This window comes from Acanthopagrus latus, chromosome 3 (assembly GCF_904848185.1).
Source record: "Acanthopagrus latus isolate v.2019 chromosome 3, fAcaLat1.1, whole genome shotgun sequence".
NCBI classification, from domain to species: domain Eukaryota; kingdom Metazoa; phylum Chordata; class Actinopteri; order Spariformes; family Sparidae; genus Acanthopagrus; species Acanthopagrus latus.
Genome location: NC_051041.1, coordinates 19,854,806 through 19,873,134, shown reverse-complemented (window position 1 = coordinate 19,873,134; position 18,329 = coordinate 19,854,806). Strand labels below are relative to the sequence as shown.

Genomic DNA, 18,329 nt, shown 5'->3' with positions numbered 1-18,329 from the left:
CATTTGCACGGATATGTGATCCGACATTTGTGCACAGAAAAAAGGCATTTTGGCAAGGTTATACCTGTTTTTGTGCTACACTGAATGAGTAAAGGTCTGTTACTGTTTATAGGCCGTGCTGAGAGTTGCAGTTTCTGAGTTATTCAAGCTTTAATCATCACTTTGTGTGACTCTGCACCAGTTTCCCACATAACACAATATGCCCAAGATTGTTGCATTGTCCAGATGTAAGATTTTTGTCGACCATTGTCGATTTTAACTGCTGGCGCCAATGTTGCAAAGACAACCAGACAACTTTCAGTTTTCCCCAGAACCTGGCAACTTGTCATGGTCACATAATTTTAGTTTATGTGTGTTTTCTAGGGTTTCGAGGAGTCCTCCCCGTTTTTTCCACTGTTCTGTTTTTGCTCCTCTTCAGCCAGATTTCCCTCCACACCTGCCCTGTTACCTGAATTCTTCCCCAGTCGGCTTTCACTCCACACCTGCACAGCATCTCTTTCATTAGCCTTCTCTCTTCCCAGTGTTTCTACTGTTTTGCCATTCATTACCCTCACCTGTGTGTCTCCGCCTCACTCCACCTGCACCTCATCCCCTCGTTAGTTCAGTTCGTATTCAAGTCCATACTTTTCATCAGTTACTGCTGAGTCATATGTTGAGTTTCAATCATCCTGCTGCTGTTGTTTTTTCCCGTTTCTGCTATTGTGTTTCCCTGCGCCTGCCGTGTTCACCTGTTCCAGCCGTTGATCCTAATATACTTCATCCATTCTTCATCATGACACAACTGCCAACAGCACAGGACAGGCTGCATGGGGATCTAAATTTCTGTAAAGAAATGATCAACAATCAAAAAACAGAAAAAAAGGAAGAAGCCATTTCAGAGGTAAAGTAACATTTTTATTCTTTGAGAGCAGAAACAAACAACTCTTCCACCCTCCCTTTCTTCTTAACCTCTTCTTGTGGGATTGTTGTGGACATGGCTACCGCTGGCAGCCTGGTTACTGTCCAAAGCAATAAACAACCTTAAGAATCCTGATTATAACAAGACATTCTTATTTCAGTGTTATGAGAAGGAAGGCAAAGTAAAACACTTCATATTTAATAAGTAGACAGGTGCTGTGACTAACTGGTCTAATTTAAAGAATGCCATTTTTGAACCCTCTCACGTCCCGGTGAAAAAGGGAGACACGTATCAGTGGGGTAACGGACTTTGACAACACCGGCGCTCTCCATTCAGTAAATGCCCGTCTGTTAACTCTTGTTTTACCTCAGTTTCAATCACTCTCCCTCCCTGCCGTCTCCACCTCCTCCATCAGCAGGGACCTTTTTTATCTGCAGCATAGAGCTTTCAGTTATTCTGGTTGTTCTGTTGCTTGGGGATAGCCATGGGTGGACAATGCCTCCTCCTGTTAGCGCAATGGCAGACTGCTTCCTTTTTATTGTAATTCAGCCTTAGTTTTTCTGGATTGAATAACAATATGAAACAAGGTTTATAGGGAATAGGAAATCTATACGCGGATAGTGTATTTAAACGTATGGGACATTCATCCTTTCTGTGTTTCCACAGTGAGTTCTTTTAAGTTTCTAACATAGGTAAGTGTAATTGCGAACAAAACTTAAGTAACATACATCATGTACAGTGGGTATATTTGTAACTGAAGTTACAGAAGTAGCATAGTTATTTTAGGCCAAAGCACTCTGTTTTCCTGAACCAAACCAAGTAGTTTGGCCACCTAAATGCCTGTTGCTGGTGCGCTGCAGCGGTCTTATTATTCTGGTAACAGTGACATGTATATTGTTGTGGATGTCCCTGCCAATCGAACTATTCAGTTCTTTGGGTATGAGGATGTGTTGCTTAGTCTATAATTAAGACATGAAAGCAGACTGGGTTGTCCCGGAATTTCACAGTGAGTAAGTAAGTATATAGGGAATCAATCCAACGCTGGTGTCATTATTCTATGGCCATTACATTGTGCAATCAACAGTTACCTCACAATGATAAGTTAAGCAAAACAGCTGACTCATGCCAATCTAAATAATTTAGTTTTAAGAGCTATTAGACAGCCATTACAGTATATAATAGTCTGGAACAAATGTTGTAGTCCCTGAATGAAAGCATGCCCCCATAGTAATCTCCGTCTTCAGCTGTCGAGGAAGGATTTCACTATCTTTAGCAGCGGTGCCAAGCTCCAACTCCAAATCCTCAAGTGATCACATCATCCCCAAAATGCCTTTTGAAATTCGCCCAAAATCTGTCTCAGTATGTTCTAAAAGGTGCTAATTGTCTCAGCTTTCCCAGAGTTGTATTTCCAAGCGAAATAGAGATTAGATAAGTGTACTTTCCAGACAAATAGTCCCCCCCCCCCCCTTCTTTATAGTGTTTCAAGCAATTAATAGAGTCTGTGAATGCCAGAGCCTGGCTTTGGTACCTTTCACTCAAATGGGTGCTGGCTGGTCCTGGGCCAGTTTTGCATGTCTCTCCCTGATGAGAAAGGTAAGTCATGCAGTGGAGGAGCTGAGCCAAATTGTGGTGTCTGAGCAGAAATTAGCTGCAGACTCGCAATTAGCGTGACATTGCTGTTAATGCTCGGTGAACTGCACCAACTGGTCCATGATGCCAAACATGCATTGGATTAATTGACCTAATTAGCATAGCTGTGAGAAATAGAGCAGGCTTGTTTCCTGCATGGTGTTGTGCTACTTCGTATTCACATCTCTTTTGGGTGATGTGTTTTTATACCCGCTCGTGTGTGTGTGGGTGTGTGTTTGTGTGAGACAAAGAGAAAGATATACAAAAAGTTCAATAAAGCAGGCGTTAGCTGTGGGCAAATGTTAGCCTAAGCCACCCTGTGTTTGCGTCTCCCTTTGCCAGAGTCTATTCTTCTGTCACAGCAGACATTTCACTTTTCTTCCTTGTCTTTGTGAGCGAATGAGACAAGAAAGTTGACGACTTGTGGGCATTCTCCAGCTCCGAGCGAAGCATGGAGGCATCTTTTCTTTTTTTTTTTTTTCTTTTTACCCCCCTTCTTCTAACTCTCTTCCGTCGGTCTCTCCATCTTATCCTCACTGCTTTCCACGTCTCCTCGGGGGAAGCTTAGGGAGACAGTGTGCTCGGATGGATGGATGAGGGGATGGTGGGTGGATGGACAGGAAACACTTGTCACCCATTACAACAGAAGGGAATCACATTATATGATTCGCATGGCGTTTTTTTTTTTTTTTTTTTTTTTTTTTCCTGAGGGCGTCTGATATGCCCATCACGCGGCTCAATCCACTTAGCGATGATGAGCGGCCACTTGTCACATTCACGTCAACGTGTGAAAAGAGAAACCCCGGGGGGAACAGACAAGCAGGCATGCTGGAGGTGTGAAATGTATGCATGCACACTCACATGCTACTTCTCGTCTGCTCTTCAAGGTCATGAAACAATACAATTAAATTAACCCGTGGTATGTAAATGGAGCGAGCCCGACGGTGCTTAAGTGTAGTCTCTTTACATGTCTTTTGTAAAGCACAAACACACACACACACACACACACACACACACACACACACACACACACACAGCAAGCTCAGCCCTGGTGTCATACACTACCTTTCAGCGTGCCGCTGGTGTTATGCATTTTTATGTTGGGCCGAGGCCCTTCTCTAAATAGGGGTGTCACGGGTGCGAGGTTCGGTAACCTTGTGCTTTATTGTCTCGGGGGCTGGAAAATGGGTTTTATTCCAGGCTGCAGATGAGATAAGGCTCTGTCAGGAATACTGGCCTCCCTGCCTCTTACCCTCACCGCTGGAGGCTTATTGCTGCAGAGAGGACTAACATTCCATCTCTCCCTCACTCGGTCTTCTATAGATTTTCCCCACTGCCACTTTCATTACATTTGGCGCTTTCTTTTCTGCTTTGACTTTCATGTTCTCTAACTCTTTCCCCTGCACCCGCAGATTCACCCATCTTCATTACGCTGTCATTAAACCAGTTCTGATTTCATTGCAATCATTTATCATTCCGTTGCATGGATTCATTATCGGGATCTTTTTAGTGCTCGCTCTCCCCTCCGCCTCTGTCTTTTTTTCTCGGTCTGACCCTGCAATGAGATGGCCCCTGTGCATTTAGATTGTCTTCTTACTGTGAGAGCATGGGTGAGTGAGGAAGAAAAGACAGAAAAGATGCAGGGAGAAAGAAAGAATGAGCATTTTTCTCACCTTCCAGACACTGCAGTGTTACTCTGACCACTACTTTTTTCTGTTAACTCCCATCCACCCGCTCCTGTCCCCTTGATGTCTTCCCCCGGCTGAGGCCACGTCCCATAGGGTCACATCTGGCGACAGGCCTCCCTCCCCATAAATTGCAGCTAGTGGATAAATATGTGTGCAGCTGTTAGCCAGTGCTGACACTTTACCTCTAAGTGCCCCCTGTTGCCCAGGGTTTGCTGGGTGTAAATTGTCCCGGGCTGCATGACTGTATGATGCCTCTGAGGTGAAAATAGATCCTCTTCTCTGTTACATGCATCAATAAAAAAGATTTTCATGTCCTTTACTCAAGAATTCTATCCATACTACACTGTAAATCAATGAAGTGGAGCTAATCTGAACGACTTCATGCACTCAGTTGTCAGGTTATTTGTTACACCTTGCTGAAACTAATGCAGCCTAATAAAACATTCCTACGATAAATCCTACCTGCGTGATGGTTTTAATTTGTTGTTTTGCCGAACTGTTTAAGAGAAGCTCAGATTCAACCGCGCGGTCATTTTGTGGCGCTTGTATACGGCATTGTGTTACTATTTGTCCTCTGGATTTAATTCAGTGTGGGCTGTTCATTTTCCTCCGTGAACATCTGACGCAACAATAAAGTTTTAAAATATGAACCTCATTAATTGAAATCAACTCCACCTGGACTAGCTGCTACATTTTAATATAAAGTATAATTTAAATAGTAATTAAACTTCAATGAGATTAAGCATTTAGTCATTTGGTCACAAAAGGATGTGACGGCAGTGTATTGCTGCCACTCCACAAAAAGAAAGATGAGTCAGTGTCCAGGTGTATTGTGAAAAGTTTATTGTTATAACAAACGTCTTTTTCAAATTATATAAAAAGAACTTTTCACATTATTACATCATACAAACATAACAAGAAACATCTCACAGCCCCACATCTAAGGATCCGAACTGTCACGTTATCTAGACATATTCCACGGTTGACCCGATTGCATGACTGAATCTGAATAAGCAGTTTGTGTGGTTTAAAGGCATTTGTAGCAATTTAAACAACAAAATCTGATAAGGAGAGAAGTATTGCTGCTATACTCAGGTGACTGTTTAAAGTGTAAACACTCTGCATGCTTCTCTCTCGAGCTGCTAACTGGCTAACTTTGCTGTGGCTTGCTGCTACCTCTACTCCTGATGGTTCACACTATTTCACAAGCAAAAGCAAGCTCGCCTGATATCACTTCACTTGTCTGTCTTTGTGGTGACCTGTGTCTGTCTTAAAGAAGGTACAACACAACAGTATCTATGTGCATTTGTCCAAGGCAAAATTAGAATTGCTGTGTAAGTGACTATGTTTCTGACCCCGTGGCTGCTGCAGTGTTACTGTCTTGGCTCTGTTCAGTTGGTGTTTGGTGTGTTTGGTAATATGCTAAGCGTTTGCTGAGGCCACTGGCTGTTTGTTAACTCTCACTGGCCGTTTCCTGGGCCGTGTCATGTTGTCTACTAGCTGCTCACTTTTTGCTGTAACACTGCCGGCTGCTATCATCTTGTGTAACCTCCTATCTTATTTCAGTCTGGTTGTTATTTGGCATAATGCTCTCAAGCTGCTAATTTATGCAGAAGTGCAATATAAATATTCATGTCTGAGTATTAATGAGTCCTTTTTTTTCTCAAGTCATGTTAGGTTGTTGTTGTTGGAGGGGTTACCTGTTAGTTTAATGCAAGCTGTGGCTTTAGGGGTGTAACAACATCACTTTTATCTTGTGCACAGCTCTGTCTGCTTTTAAACTTCCACAGGAAACTCAGGAGCTGCACTTTTGTAGCACGTAGGGGAAATTAGAGGACTACTTCAAGTTAAAGTGTGTATGTGCTTGCTTTACTATTTTTCATATCATAATTACATCAAGACGTCTGAGCTCCTCTGCTGCGGTTAACAAGGCTGCTACACTCAGCTGCACACATTGCCAACGTTTAGCTCATACCCATGTATTGATGCTTATCAATGCGACACGGCGTTCCATAAGAAGACACTGTCTGCTCGCTTTAAGCCGTAAAATACTGCATTTAATTTGCTTAAATTAATTATTCCACTCTGCATAAACTGATGTGCTCCGGCCTGCTGCTGCATATCAGGCTGACTGCTGTGTGTTGGATTTATCATTTTAATTCTCATAATGGCTGGAGGTGCGTCGTTGTGGAACGGCCACATGGCGTCTGATACTCGCACATGACACAGTCGAAATAATAGCTGTTGTTGGGCTCCATGTGTAGTTTAACATCACGTCACTCCACAGACTGAGCTGCGCTGGGCTTGCTGTATGCTTTTGGGGAGTGATGAGGTCAGAGCCTAAAGGTCAGACGCTGAATAACTACTCTGTATTGACTTGATTTATGTGTTCTGCAACAATTGGCTGACTGAATGCATCGATGGTATTGCCAATTCTTTAAGGACTAGTCTGGAAGACGGCATAGACTCCAGGAAGTCAAATTAATTAGAGACATTTGGAAGTACTGGCCGGGTTCTGATACCTTTTAGTGATGGGAATTACATCTTTCTGAAGGGAGCTGGATCTAATGGCTTTTCAGAGAGCGGTTCAAAATACCTCTTTGTTCTTCCTTTTTATTTAGGGGGCAGGGGTTACAAGATTCATCATTGAAATAATCACTAAGATAATGATGAGAAGATTTCATGTCCTCTCAAAAGCTGATTTTACATTTTTTTTGCCCCTGCCATTAAGCTTGTTTCTATCTCCTTGCTTTATCTGCTTTTGCTTCCTATTTTGCTTTATTAAAAGGAACAACTGTGATTGAAGGGTTTTTATCAGTCTTTTATTCAGCCCACAAAATGATCTCTTCTTTCTTGATAAAGCCGAGCTGCTGGCACAAAATCAAAATACCCTATAGATGTTGACCGTCAGAAAAGAGTGTTGCACTGAGGACATTCGGGGTATATTCATTTCATGTGTCTGACACCTCAGCAACATTATCTGTTTTAGCAGTGTGATGAGCAACAGCGCCTGACGTCAAAGGAAGACAATAAGTCTGGATTTAATTGGTGTCATCACCTCTTTCAAAATGCATAAATCAAATGTACCTGTTTTTATTAAAGAGACGACTTAATTAAGACAGAAGTGAAGGTCTGAACAAGCAACGCACATTGCAGCACAGCGCAGGAACACATCCCGCGTGTAAAGTGAGAGATGTCATCCGTGAAACATATCGCAGGGTGTTACAGCTCTGCGTCGTATGCTGCGTAAGGGTTACTCTCCCTGCTTGGAGCGATCAGCAGTGGCTCTGCTAAAGGATGCATAACTGAGCATGGGGTGCAATACATAAACGCCACAAACCAAACATTACCAGAACGCCAGCTTTCATCCCTCTGTGCAGAGAGAAGATGTTAATTGGTTGGACAGAGCAGCAGTTTAGCCCGACTGTTTGATCTGAAAAAGAACAAAAGTCTTAAACGCCCTGAGGGACCAGAGAAGTTGAGGCGAGGCTGGTCTATATCTGACATCAGCGAGAAGACTTTGAAAACTCCAAACAGCAAATAACATGTTCTGACCTGCTTTTTGAAAACTGTTGAAGTCTGTCTGAATGGGTCTGAGTAGAGTCTCATCTTGGCCAGATTCACTGCAGTGCCCAACAAGGTCCGAGCGCACAAATCACTTGACATGATCTGGAGTGGATGTGTCAGTGAGATGCTGTTGCACTTAGCTGCTGTTAGCCTTGATTACTGGGTCTGATTTGATGCTCCTTCATACACAGAAGCCACCTGAGCTCCGTGTGTCACGTTACTCCAACTGAATATAAGTCAGGGGTCATCATCAGTCATTGAGTAATGCGCTGAGGATTGAAGCTTAGGGGACAAACGACTTGTCTTTTGTTGCCCACAGCGGGAGGCTCAGGCTGTAATTAAAGAAAGTTAATTTGACTCTTCATGTGGAGTAAAAGGATCTTTTCATCGCAAAGACAATACGCCTGCCTCTTGCCTGATTGATGTCATAGGATAATGTGTGCTGGCGTGTATTTTGTGAGGGTGTGTGACTAATCTATTGTACAGCAGTGAATGGCCTTCCTATGACACTCCTCTCCTCCATCTGCCTCAGTTGCCATGATACATCACAGACGTGCTCCCATGTTGCCTCACCTCCCTTATCTCTTTACGGTATTATTTTTTTTTTTTTGCGAGGGGGCAGGCTCAGTTATGATGCTGAAAAATACCAACTGCTATCTGGTTAAGGGTTATGAAAATGGTGTGCATTGTCAGAGGGCACCCTTTGTCCACTTCAGCAGCACAAAAACTCGTCTGTCGGTGAGATATGACGCCACGTGGACTCACTGTTTAACCCAGGTGTCGTGGGGAGGACAATCGGTATTAAGATTTACAAACAGCACTTGAAAGATATAACTTTTCAAAGTGTTTAATATTACTGCCACTTGAATCAGAGCGAGCTGAAAGGCGAACATGATCACGCTTGATTTGCTGCTAAGGAACAGCATGTGTCTTTGATGCAGCCGACAAGTGCGACGCCAGCAGTCTTAGAATTATTCAAAAATTGTTTTCTCGGAGGGGTACGATGAACTTTTGATTGGTGCCTATCCCCGTCCTGAAGGAGCGGAGCTCCACAGCACCACTTCGGTAAGTGGTGGTGGTGGTGGTGGGGGAGGGAGGTACGGACGGTGCTACTGACAGAGTGAGTCTGCCGCCCGGCTCAGTGAAGCTGAGCGCCAGTGCTTGGATTCCCCTCCTTCTGTCACCGCGCAGAGAGACTCAGCTCTCTGTCTCAGTGCTTTTCTAGGTCAGGACGATCAGAGCACTGCAGCAGCAGCTCACACACACATCCACACACACATCCACACAGACAGACAGACAGACAGACAGACAGGACAGTGTACAGTAGGATCACAAGATGAAGTGCAGATGTTTATGCAATTCACACACACACACACACAGATACATGAATACACAGAATAAGCTTTAAATGCATTTGATATATGCAGACACACGAACAGCAATTTGTTGTCTTGTCTAACCCGTGAGGCTTATGAAACAATCCTCTAACAGAAACAGAAGCAGCTCAATTGAATTGTTGCAATCACTAAAACCAGCACACAGCACAATGTAATTTACACAAGGTCAGTGTGGATGTGCTCAAACACACCTGCTGTTTTATTCTCAATTTCAGCACTCTTTACAAAAGGTGAAATACATGTGCACTATGATTAATCATCATCCTCTCATCTAGTTCTATTAATCATGTAATACCTTAAACACTTCAGATCAAATGATTCAAATCATAACAGCCTTGATTCCAGAAAAGTTTGGGACACTGCAATGCAAAACATACAACAGGATACAATGGTATGCCAATGCCTTTTGAAACAGGACAAAAAGACAGTATAATTAATGTTTTACATCATCATTGATTCAACAAGGTGGGCCAGGACCAAAAAAAAGTTCTGGAATGTCTAAAAGTATACATGTATTGTTTCTTGTTTGGCAGAGAACTCTAGGGGCTGTAGAAGCCACTGCAGCAGCGATGGAGGACATCAGGCAAACTGAGCCAACTGTCTCTACAGTTACTGACAGTGTGCAGGTACTTTGGTGATATGCTACCTTCTGTTTGTAGAATATGAATTCAACAGGTGGCCAGTTCTCACATATTGCACATTTAAACTTAACAAAGTAGTTTTTTTCATTTTTACAACAAAGGTCCACCATGCTTGTTGTTGGTGCGCTGCAACATGCTGTTTTGATAGTCACTGGCAATCAACCTATTCAGCTGTTCAGGTACGAGGATCTGTTGTGTTTGGAACATTCCACAGGTAAACAGGCTCGTTACTAACAGGTGATAGGTGTGATTGTATCAAGTATCCTTGAAAGGCTCAGTTGTTCAAAAGCACGGATGGGTTTAGATGTTCAGATTGCTCTTTAGCAGCTCTTCCGCATAAAACACATTCACATAAATGACATTTATTTTTTTGTAAATTTCCTCAAACACATCACATCACGCCACTGTGAAATAAAAGATAGTACATGGGCCCAGGGAGGCTTAGTGAAACTTGTCTGTAGTCCCACTTTGTTTGCGAATGATTGCAGTCTGTTTTGATTTATTACAGTGTCCCAATTCTTGGGATTCAGGGTTGTACCTTTTTTAAAAATTCAATTTAAGTTTGTGAAAATATTTATGAAGTCTGGTCATGAAATGTTTTCTGCATAATTTTCCACATTTTTCACTCAATATTTGTCACTTGCAGTTACTGACTTTGTTGTTAGGCGACATAAAAACTGGTGCAATGAAAGTTAAAATGAAGGACGTTTTGCATTTAGATTGTTTCAGCCAAACTAATGAGGAAGCATTTAATTAGATCTGACCACATTTACATGTGACACTAACAACAATGCTGCCGAAACTAAACCAAGCGGTTTGTTTAAGATTAATATGATCGCATCAATTGGGTCTGGTGTGCGCTGAAGCACAGAAGTTTATGTGCTTATTTTGGGGCAGCCAGGTTGTGCATGATTGAAGTGAACAATGGATAGCTCCAGATGGCAGTGAGAATTCAATCAGCCGAAAAGGAAGGCTGTGTGCACAGGTGGAGTGCCTGCTGGTTGGAAATGTTAGATGGTTTATTATTTGGCATTATTTTGTAGCTATTGTGCATTTTTTGTCAGCTGAATGACACTTCTACACCCTCATCAGCATGATCTATTTTGTCACTTTCCGTTAGTACAGTGCACTAGGCATGGAAATACTTAAAGGACACTTATTATAGTTATTGTCAGGATCATAATTTTATTTTGGGTCACTACTAGAAGAGTTTTACATGGTTTAATGCTCAAACACATCATTTTTTTCTCATACTGCACATTGTTCTAGCTCTGTATTCCTTTTCTGTCTGTCTCTCCAAGTCCCGCCCTTCACAATATGTAGCTGTCCTGACTGGTTAGCTCACACACGCCTTACCCAGCACAGCTAACAACAACAACAACAATTTTTACGTGCCAAAATAGCTGCATGGTGACATAGCGTGATGTCACAAAGTCGCAGATAACAGGTGGGACTAGTGACGAGGCATTTCAGGAGCAGTGCTCTGTGGGAGAAAGGTGCTACTGTTGGTGCAAACTTTTCCCTTTTTAACTTCCAAGATTTATTACGTGCACAAGAACATATATAAAACACTGAAGTTTGAGAGAGCAGAAAGGCACATTGTAAGGCCACACAAACTTGTTGTAGTTGTGCCTCTCATCGTACTGCCAATAAACTGAACTACAGAGCTGGTGTAAGAAAGACGGATGGACACAGAAAGATTCAGGAAACATTCGGAAGAGTAACTTCCTTTGAGGAGGAGGTTTGTTTACAGAAGGAACAGGCTGCCATTTTCCCAAATTAGTCAGCAAAGTGGTCAAAGAGCTCCTCCTAATTAATAGAAATGGGCTCGTCAGCCAAACTGACAGTGCCAGGCGCAAATTAACCATCAGTTCTTGAGATGCTAATTGTACGTTCTCAGTAAACAAATTACACTATAAGTTTCACTCTTCTTTTTTATGCTTTTTTTTCAAACCTCTATCCAAAACTGCCTTTCTTCATTAGCCATTGAGACTCGAAGAAGGAAACAGCTTTTGATAGAGCAGCCGGACGAATGGGAGAAGGGAGGAAGCCTCTGCGATTTGAACCCTCACTGATAAGTTGCCATGTCAGTGTTGGCACCGCGCAGAAGAACATTTTGAAACGGCTAGATGGTATGCATATCAAATGGCTATGAGTGCGATATCACCGAGAGATGAGCTGCCCTCAGATGAGACAACGCCGCTTGCCATTGAGAGATAAACAGGAGAGGAAGAATGGGGGAAAAGCTAAACAAACAAACCAAAAAACACACAATAATGAGCATTCCCCTGACTGGTTTGATTGCATAACTCATCAGCTTTCACCACACTGTCTTTTTAGCAGCCTCCCAGGAGTACCTGCTGTGCAAAGTTTGCAAGCAGAAGTTTAGTTGTTCTGTGGGCTGTTTTTCTCAATATTGGAAGTTTTGAGGGGGAAAAAATAGAGCTTGCAGATTATTATCGGTAGTGTCTGAATATGTCCTGACAACAGCGCCATGGTTTTTCATGCAGCATGGTGATAAAGCCATGTTTGATCACTGCTGAATGGGTGAAAGGTCAGAGATGTGGTGAGAGTCACGCAATTCCAAATGAAGCAAATGTTTTCCAGCAGCTATGGATTTGTTTACTGTCGACACACAGGCAGCTGATGCACTGTTGTAACTCTGTATGTTGTGACATCCCAGTCAAATCCATATGCTTCAGAGCTTTGTTACAACGCTTAGTCCCTCGCTGTGGTTTCCACTGCAACATCGGTGTACGCCGAGATTTACTGAGCTATTCATCTGTTCATTTCTATTCCTCTACCTGTCAGAGGAGGTACACGACTGAGCCAAGATCGGTGTATGTGTGCGCACGTAAATGTGGGTTTTGTCCCACCGTAGCAAGCCACAGAGACCTAACAATAATGTGGCAAAGTTGCTCAACATGGCGTGAAATGACTTTATTGCATTTTTACATTAAAAGCACTGATAGAATACATTTCTAATAAAAGGGCCACAGTGCCCCAGGGAGCCGGCATGGGCTCTGCCAGTCATGCGAGGTGACGTGCGAGTGTGTACTTTTGTGTGTGTGTGTGTGTGTGTGTGTGTGTGTGTGTGTGTGTGAAAGAAAAGTGAGTGCGGGAAGAGAGAGCAACGGGGTAATAAAAAATGGCACGGAGACCAAATGAAACATGTCAAATTTGCACTGTGACGTTCTCGCACACACACACTCTTGAGACTTATCACTCCTGCGTAACGGTGCTAATCAGTGTTAGGCTGTCGAGGCAAACATGCATGTTTCCACAAAAAACGGATTACCTGTTAAACATGTAACAAGGGGGTGATTGTGTGCATGATCAAGGAGCAATGAAGCAGGCTAATGGACAGATAGTTTGTGTTAGGGTAATAGTTCGCCATGGACCTGAATACTGACCAGACTCTGGGCTATAACAACCAGAAAAATGACCTTCTAAACCAAAAGAACTCCATCTTACGGTTATTTGGCTTCCTATGAATGTGACTTAAATAGATGTTTTTGCTGAAATACTTGATTAGCGGCCAGTGTAGCCTGGTATTTTAAGACAAGAAAATTTATAATTATTTTGACCCAAAGAACATGGCTTCTTGAATATTCTTGGTAGCTCTAATGGATGCTACCCTTGAGGAAGTCAAATAGATTATGGAAAATGCTCATGAAGCATCATTAATTCTTCTGTTCAAGGTACAGTTCTTATTTTTTCATTCACACAAGGTTGTAAAAAGAAACATTAGTTGCAGTCCTTGCATATTACTCACAAAACCGATATTATGGTCATAAAAATTGAACTATTTTTTATGGTGCAGTGTGGAGAGAAAACTGAGGAGGCTCTGGTGCTACTGCAGTGGATACCTCTGTATCAGCTGTCAGATGGCAGCAGGGTAAAGAGACTGTGGTCTGGGAGGCTGCTGTCTTTTAGTATATACTGCTCACGTCTGTGAAGTGAATGTTTTTTACTATTATCAGTGCTGGGGAAAGGTCTGGCTATACGGATTTTTTAGAACCAATCACAATCATCTTCAATGGTGCAAAGCCGAGGAGGAAGCAACGGCGACCCTGCAGAAAAGCATCAGGTGAACTTGTTTTGCAGGTGGGGAGGTATTAGTCTGGCTTACTCCCTGCAAAGGAAATGTGAACAGCTGATGGCTTGTTGTAGTTTTTTATACTGTTAGAAGCCAGGTTAGGGTAATTGCGATTTTCAGTGTGAAGGCCACTGGCTCAGAGGTTGTTGTTTCCTTCAGCAAGAGGGATTTTGTCTGCCAATGCCTTATACCAACAATCAACACGATGCAGTCTTTTATTCACATCTTTCATATGAGTCATCTCAACAATGAGAATGTCATGGTTTTGGTTTTAGTTTTTATGTGATCATATTAGTTATATTATATAGTTAGTCAATTATTTCCTGTTTTATTTTGTAAGTTATATCTTCAAGTATCATGTTTTACTTTCCACTTCCTGTTTTTGTTGGTTTTCCTCTCCTTTTGTTGTTTCTGCTCACCTGTGTTCCATTAGTTAATCATTCCTGTGCACTGAAGACTGGGTTTTTCTCTAGCCCTTTGTCACTCACTGGCTGTTGCATTTTTGTTGCTTGCATTTTGGATTTTGGGACTACAGAATCAAAATACCAAAGCTTGCTTTTTGTTTTTTAACCCCTCTGTCTCTGTGTGTCTTGCATTTGGGTCCTTACTGAAAACCATAACAAGAGAAGGTTGTTGTAAATCTTTTTGTGAAAATGATTTTCCGACAGGTAGTCACACAGACTCACCACTGGTTATAATCAAACTCACCACTGGTTATAATCATAACTGTACTAACTAACATAACTGATACGTAGGTTCTACGGAGGTTGAGAAAATGTAGTGCCAAAAGAAAGGGCAGTCTGACGTCAATGTGAAGCTGTGTGAATTTTCTCTATAGAACATACACTTTTTTTAGGTGGGCCTTGTTTTAGGTGGTTAAAATTCACTTTGCATCTGGACTTTGTTTACTGCGGTACAAAGCTGAGCGTCTGGGCCGGAGCAGCTCTCTACTTCTCCAAACTGAGGCTGCGCTGATTGGCAATTACGGTAGGGAACAGACACTATAGATATGTACTTTATATGACCCCACTTCAAAAAACCTGTACTATCCCTTTAAGTCCATGGTTGAAGCTGCCAGCGCTGTTTCTGCTGTGTTGCGCCTTGCTTACGGCTTTCTCCTACACACCACCCAATATTAGCCTCCAGAGCTGTGATTTGCCTGTCCACTTTGTGGCTGGACCAGCACTATTCCAAGCCTTCTAATGTTTGTGATCAACCCACACAGGCCTCTGGCTTGCGAGTCCAAACAACACACCGGCTAGAATCTGTCAGAGATTCAAAGCCAACAAAAACAGAGATCAGCACTCAAAAGACAACACCCTTGTCTGTGCCATCATCTGAGGAACAGGTCTTATAACTGAAGCTTTCTGAACATTGATACCAAGGGCACAGTTTGTTTTTCCACCCTGTTGTTTGTGATCACCAGTGGGCACTCACTGGGTACACATGATAAAAAGCAAAAGAATAAGGAGAATGGATGGGAAGTCAGAATAAACCCCATTTTTCCTTGGTCCAACAGCAACATATCATGCTTTCACACCCCCTTGTCTGACATGTGAAAATACTCTGAGCCCTCACCAGAAACCCAATGTCAGACAAGCACTTAATTGCCTGGCAACATGTGTAAATAGCCCATCCTCTGGTGGGGAACAAGGCTAATTCGAGCTGAACCCTGTGGCCGGAGGGACTTTAACGCAGAAAGCGACCTAGCAACAAAATCACAAGATGGCTAGACCTGCCTAATGTGCAAGTGTGTGTGTGATGGAGAGCGAGTCAGAAATGGATGGCCAGATGAGAGGCAGAGAGAGGCTGTGGTTATTATCATTACAAGGCTAATCACTAACATCTGCAGTGCACTGTGGCACGGGAGAAAGACACGAGGACCATTTATTTGGTGCAGATTTGCATGTGTGGGCGCATGCATGCTGCTAAAACCAGAGGGTTATTTTTGGAAAGACTATTGAGGGCCAAGGCAAGTGAAGCAGCAGTAGGTGTGATTTGGGAAACTGCCAAACGGCCAGAACACCAACAAGTGCCTATCTGTCAAACAAGGCAAACTTCCATTACGGAATTGTCCAAATGGAACCAGATAAATATGTTCCTTCCACAGTCTTCTCCATTACTGTCTCTATTACTTTTAACTTTCAGTCCCTCTGCTGTCTTGTGTCACAGTCTCTGCTAGAGGACACTGAAAGAGACCAATGTAAAAAAAACAAAATCACATAAACAAAGGTAGTCAGAGATAGAAAATCTAAACCAACCATTTTGCATCAGAAAGAGTTATGTTGATGTATTCTGGTCCCCGTGAACTCTTTCCCATTATACACCAAATTGAACGATAGCTGGTTGACTCCTTTACTCGTCCATGTCGGAAGAAGCTGTGTTCTGCCACTCCTGTTACTGTATGCAACCAATAATCCAAACTTCTCCCATGTTTTAAAGTGTCACATCTTCTTTTTCACTCACCTTCAAAAACAAATGCACACACTTACAAGATCAGGATCTTTAAAATAGGTGGAGGTGGTGCCTATACCTATACTGCTTTTGTCAGGGGCTGCCAGAATCAGCAAAAAAATCAAAGTTCCCTGTAGCAGCTTTAAACGATACCTTCCGATGTGGTAGGACACCATGTCTTTTGAACTGCTTCTCTTTGAGTCTAACCTTCTCTGGACTGTAAAGACTCCTTTATTTGGATGCAGCAGTGTTAAAACTTACCTTTCCTTTCCTGTCTAGAGAGGATGTTGTTCTGGAAGAGAAGATATGGCCACAAGCGAACATCTAACAGAGTTTGTATTGAGATCTTTCTCTTAGCTTTACTCTACATTCTTTTAAATCATTTTTTTTAAATGGCAGGAAAAGAAGTGAGATAGAGAAATCATTGTCTGTCAGTGTAAAAACAAGTGTACAACAGAAGAATTGGGAAATTCTAATGAGTGGGGCGCAGTTGGTTTTACTTTGGAGACAGACAGCTAAGAAGAAATTGAAGGTTTGATTTGAAAAAGACCCTGCTGTCAAATAACTTGCATAACTGCTAATATTTTAATGCTCTAATTCCTGATAACATCTCATCATTTCATTGAGACTGTCTTGCTCTTGAAGATGTTGGAAAGCTCTTTTCTTCAAATGAGAAAGAAACGTGTGCTGTGACAAGGACGCTGATGGAATGAATAGAGAGGATCCTCACACACGCTTACTTTGCTGCCTGTACAGAGTGTGTGTTTTCTTTTTTTTTGGTTTTGTTTTCTATTTGCTTTGGTTTAGCTTGGAGTGAGATCACTGTGCAGAGTCTCTCTGCCAGTTGTGCTGCCAGCAGCCGTTAGACAGTTATCAGGGCAGAGAGTGTGAAATTATCTCTCGCCATGGTGATTGTCCGCTCGCTCCGTCTCGTGCTTCGCTGCAACATCTAATTAGCACCTTGCTGATGCTCTGTGTCACCACGGAGATACTGTACAGCCAAAGAGAGACTGACAGAGAGGGGACTGATTCTCCAGAAGCCACAACACTGCATGCTCAAGTTTACCAGTCAAACAATGTCACAGAGCAATGCTTTTGACCTTTTATCATCTTAACAAAAACACAGCAGTTCAATATTCTTTCAGGTATGTTTCTTTCAAGTTGTTAAACCAAACCCAAATTGTTGACTGTATCTTTGTGCAGTTGAGGTATGACTCAAGCAAAATGATGCACTCAGGGTTAACACATATGATACTAAATAAAGCATTTTTTTTTAATCAAAACATTGCTCCAGTTGATACCACCAGGCGTTTCATCCGCTAATTAATTTTATTATCAGCATAAGGTTGAAAGTGAAGGAATTCTAAGGAGCTGCATACCTTGGTAAATGTCCTACAGCAACATATTGCAAAGTCACATACTGCAGGCGTGTTGGAGTGTGCATCAAAGATCAAGTGATTTACAAGTGACAAGCCAAATGGATACTCGAGTTCTACAGCGATCAGAGGGGCTGCATATGAAGATCTTATTTATCCCGCGTCCCATCGTCGCACTTGAAGCACTTGTGGCGAGTTTGCGGTGGGCTGTTTTCCTCAACTCTGTCACTTTTACTTTATAATTAATTCGAATAATTTTCTCACAGAGTTCCAGCCTCTGACATTTAGAAAACATAATTACATTGTTATTCCTGATTCGCTGGGCACAACGTCTGGCCAGAATTTTAAAAGACCAAATAAGTGTGGCTGTAAATATTCAAGTAAACACCAGCGAGATTATCTTAAAACAGGATGTAACTGGACGACCATCACAGCTTTATATAAAGGGCAGCTTGAGTTTAACATTAAAATTCTGTAACTGTTGTGTTGCTATATTTAGTAATTTACACTGATAAATTATTTGACTCCTCCATGAATAAAGAACAATTTACCATCATCGAAACCTGACCTCTCTTTTTGT

The 18,329-nt window shown here is 42.3% G+C and overlaps 1 long non-coding RNA gene across 1 annotated transcript; it reads left to right on the top strand.

Moving 5' to 3' along the window:
* The first annotated feature begins 663 nt into the window (after positions 1–663).
* On the top strand, positions 664–17,582 carry LOC119017107. The gene is made up of 3 exons (XR_005074341.1): positions 664–880; positions 9,713–9,805; positions 16,653–17,582. It is a non-coding gene; the product is annotated as an uncharacterized LOC119017107 (long non-coding RNA).
* Positions 17,583–18,329: the final 747 nt, after the last annotated feature.